Source organism: Triticum dicoccoides, chromosome 2B, assembly GCF_002162155.2.
Source record: "Triticum dicoccoides isolate Atlit2015 ecotype Zavitan chromosome 2B, WEW_v2.0, whole genome shotgun sequence".
NCBI lineage: Eukaryota > Viridiplantae > Streptophyta > Magnoliopsida > Poales > Poaceae > Triticum > Triticum dicoccoides.
Genome location: NC_041383.1, coordinates 322918381 through 322923319, shown reverse-complemented (window position 1 = coordinate 322923319; position 4939 = coordinate 322918381).

The window sequence follows — 4939 nt, the reverse complement described above, 5'->3', positions numbered from 1 at the left end:
AATGCAGCACACTTCTCTACATCAATGCATCTAGCACTTGTATACAACAATGCAGCCCACACTTGTATACAGCAATGCAGCCCACTTGTCTACAGCATTGCAGCACACTAGTCTACATCAATGCAGCCCACACTTGTATACAGCAATGCAGCCCACTTGTCTACAGCATTACAGCACACTAGTCTACATCAATGCAGCCCACACTTGTATACAACAATGTAGCCCACATATAAAGATAATGCAGCTCACTTGACCATAAAGAAGCGGAACCAAGCAGTAGACAAAAAAAAGGGAGGATAAAGAAGTTCAATAAAACAACCTTTATCTGCAAAAATTAGAAGTGATGTTAAATCAAGGCAACACTTCCTCGATGTTAGCCAGCTATAGAGCATGGCCTTTCTGATGTAGCCAATGTGCTCCACCACAAACTTAGCAACTCGAACACCATCCCATGTGTGCAAGAATTGAAACATATAGAATCCACAATCATGCCTGCAATAAAAAGAATAAAAAACATCAGTTTCACAAAAATGAAGTGAAAAAAAAACTTGAACATTATGACACAGAAGGGCTGTAAAGAACGCACCCATTTGGCTCCAATGGGACAATGACATGTTTCAACACAAATCCATCAAGTGTAGGAGGATTTAGCGGCTCATCAGAACTTGAGCTCCCTTCTTTCCATGCACGCTTGATATTTTTAACCATCCTCCTAAAAACCCTGACCGCATCACGCCTGCCAGGTTTGTTGAGCAAGTCAAGAAATTCAAACCGCCTTTCTTTCACATTTAACGCAACTACACAATAATGACCAACACCATCCCTCATATCTGGTGGATCAAAAGTTGCAAAAAGGACCTGTTGGAAGCATCAAAAAATAAATAAAATTATTACAAGAAGAAAAAACAGAACGCTATAAAAACAAAACAGACAAAATATAGTTTTCAACACATAAAAACGTCTCTCACCATATCCTTTTTATCAACACACTCCTCGGCTTTTGAGGAGAACATCATTTTAACACTCCTGCCTACAGTACCACCATTCCAAATATTTGTCTGCCGAAACAAAACCAAAAATCAAATAGTGCTCAAGCAAAACAGGTCGTCGCACGAAATCAGAAAAGAAAATCAAAAAATAAAACAAAAATTTATGCATTCTTACACAAATATGGTATGAGACAACCATTGTCGAAGATCCCTTAAACTTATCTACCAGCAAAGAAACCCCAAGATCTACAAGTATTGTAGTGAGCATCCCTTTATCCCAAAAGGATTAACCAACTTTGCCAATGCTAATATCACCCATCTCAGTTTTAAAAGCAATCATGTCCCTGAATTTTTCATGAAAATCTGAAACATAAGATACTAAAAAAATAACAACAAAGAAAAAGGGGTAAATACAAAAATTAGATAATACATATGAACAAAAAAATTTCTAAAAAACCATACTTCTTCTTCTTGTCCTTCCGAGCCCTCGTAACAGCAGCGTACAACTCATTGTATCTTTTCAGAAGAGCTGGATCAATGCTCGATGGTGTCACAACAGGAAGTTCGTCATCTGTAATAAAAAAGATGAAGTTCACTTATCCAAACAATGAAGTTTAAATATTAAGATAAGGAAATTCTGCTAGCTATTTTGAAAATCATAGACAAAAGATCAAGTTGCACTTATCATTAAACATCTAATACAGATGCCATAGTAATCAAACAACATGAATGAGAAAAACTTCAAACTGCACTGTTAAAAAAACTCTTGCCTTCAGTGTCAGAGTCTTCAGGCTGCTGTTCTTCAGAGCTGAGCAAAATATTTTCTTGCATAGGTTGCGACGAATCCACCACAACCTCACTGGACTTTCCTTCTGTAGCAACATCAGCATTCTCTGGATTTACAACAGTCTGGTCAACAGCAACGTCCTTAGATACTTCAACTACATGAGGCTCCACTCTCGATACTTCTGGAACATCATTGGACACCAAACAGACAGGGGAAGCAACAACACTAGCAGCAGTGGCAACATTCTCCAGTGGCTTTTCAATGCCAACATCAGAATCTTCATGCCGACTGGTGGGAACAGCATCATGGGATCCTTGAGCTACAGAAGGATCTGCACAGTCAACGGCAACCGATACAGAAGCATCAACACTGCCACGGCCATCAACAGCATAACTGCCCTGATTCAGATCAACGTGAACTTCCACATTTTCTTCTCCAACCTATGGAAAGTTTAAAAAACACACAGTAACACAAAAATGAGCGTGGGGATAACTAACACAACAACACACAACACACTTATGTCAAAAGACTGCTGGCAACATACACATAACAACTACAGACCACATATGCAAAACAACTCCAACACACGTGTGTCAAACACAACTACAACTGCAACCCACATATACATTAAAAAAAGAACTGCAGTTCACTTTGACAAACGCTGCAGTTCAGTTATGTTAAATACTGAAGCTCACATATGTAAATCAGTATGGACCGCGCATGCCAAAAGAACTGCAGTTCACTTCTGTCAAACAATGAAGCTCACACATGTAAAACTGTTGCAGCTAACATATGTAAATGAAAATGCATATGGATGAACATAACAGCGTACATCAAGTTTATAACAAACAACAAAAAATTAGATTACAACCAACTAACAGAACAAGTAATACAACTATACCTTATCAGCTACAACATCCAGAGGGGACGATGCATCAGCCAAGACCTCATCCTTCCCAGAGCCATCGTAGGTCTCTTTGTGCACATCACAAGCAGCAACAACAGTCTACGAGCACAGAGAAAACCAAAAATGAGAAATAAGATGGTACCGACCAAAAAAGAAAAAACTTCAACTATGCACAAGCAGTACACACTTCACAACAGTGAAGTACACAAAAAAACAAAAAAATGGGAACCAAACAAAAGGGATGCATGGCAGAACAGACATGGCAAGAGTATTTATACCTGACCAACTCCATCGTCTCTAGTTCCATCGACACCAAAAGATTCCACTCCAGCCTATAACAAAAAAAACAAAAATAGTGAGGAGCAGTCAACATAATACACAAAAAAAGAGGTTCAAAGCCGCAAAAAACCTAGAACATACATTCTCAGCGCCAACGCCAGCGTCTTGACGGGTCATTTTGTCCAAAATATGCCCAGCATCCTTCTCATACCGACCGCGTTTTCGTATTGTGAATGTCTCAATTGAGCATATGAAGACCGAACATTTGTCACTGCAATCTTCAGGCTTTCAATCACACCACAATCAAAATTGTGAGCAGCAACAATATCTTCATCTCGTGGGCCATGGCCAACAGGGAAAAAACTAGCAACTGTCCTCAACCTGTCACCAGAGGTTGGCAAATCTTCAGTCAACTTCAAAACCTTCAGAAGAAGCTCATCCATCTCCTCGTGTTTTTTTCCGCCGACAAATGTCTATTTATAAGAGCTTGTATTATCAAACATCTGTCGAGGCATGAAACCACAAGTATGTGGCACCTCATCATCACAGGCAGGAAGCTGGCTACAGATAGGCTCATAAAACCTAGCATGAGTGCTAGGCCCTGCATAAGAGCTGCCATGTACAACTGCAACAGGACGGTTGTACACAATATCACCTGACGCCTTCCACTGCAAAAAAAGACAACAGGCAAAGAGAAGTACACATGTGAGTACTAGAAAAGTTCACATTTATAATGGCTGCACATTTTTTTTAAAAATCTGATATTAAAAAATCAGATGCACTAACCGGTAGCTTCCCAAATTTGTCACTTTCCAAGTAAATCTTTCCCTTCACAAGCACATCCTCATTGTACAACTTCATCAGGTCCTTGGTCGTCAGGCATGACGCGCGTGGCGTCAACGTGTGCATGACTAAAAATTTGCGAAGCTTCAAGTAGTCAAGATACATAATCAGGGGGACAATGGCACAACCCTCTGCACAGTTCTGCTTACTTCCTTTTGTTTGCCACCTAACCACAGCTGCCTGCAACTCATCAACAACAAGCTGACAAAAGTCCATCTGAGCCATAGCCGCATAATCCATGTTCTCTACCATCGCAACAACTCTACCCAAACGAACTGCAGGCCTCGGGCACAGCAAATTCTGGTAAAGTATCAGGAAGAACACCTTCACAGCAAGGTCAACACTCACATAATCATCTTCCTCCACCAACACCTTCAACTTCTCAAGCAAAGTCCTTGACATCTATACTTTTTGAACGGTCAAAGCCAAGCTCATCCTTGAGGGAAGTCAACGATTCATCATGACCGCTGGAAGCAGGCATGGGTGAAGTGTGACGTCCCATAGGTAAATCAAAAATGTGATGAACTGCATCACGATTGATTCGCAGAACCCTGCCATTCCCAAAGTCCATTACCATGGTGGCAGGGTCAATCACTCCCATCAGATAGCACATAAGAATGCGCAACACATTTTTCTTTACTGTTAGATCAAAGACAACACCAAATCCAGCATCCCTAACACGGCTGCAATGCGCCTCTTTCAACAAAGAAGCAGCCTTGCAAACAGTGGGAAGCGACAACCGTACGGTCTTGTTAAATTGAGAATCATCTCCCTCAGCATCATCTTCAGTTGCATTGCTCTTACTAGACTTCTTCCTCTGTGTAAAGGGAAATGCAGTCCACATTAGAAGACTAGGCATAAAAAAAGAGACATAGAAAATACAGAAAGAATAACAAATGAAGGAAACAAATGTAGTGCACTTCAACAAACCTTTGGAGCAGCATCCACCTCCTCGCCAGAGTCACCACCAACATCTTCGTCGACATCATCACGGGCACGCTTGGGTAGACTCTTAGATGAACCACAGTCTTTGCGTCTAGAAGGATGAACACCCTTCACATAATCAGCAAGCACAAAGTCGTCGTCATCAGAATTGGGACCTTCAGTGACATGTAGTCGTTTGCGCTGAGGATC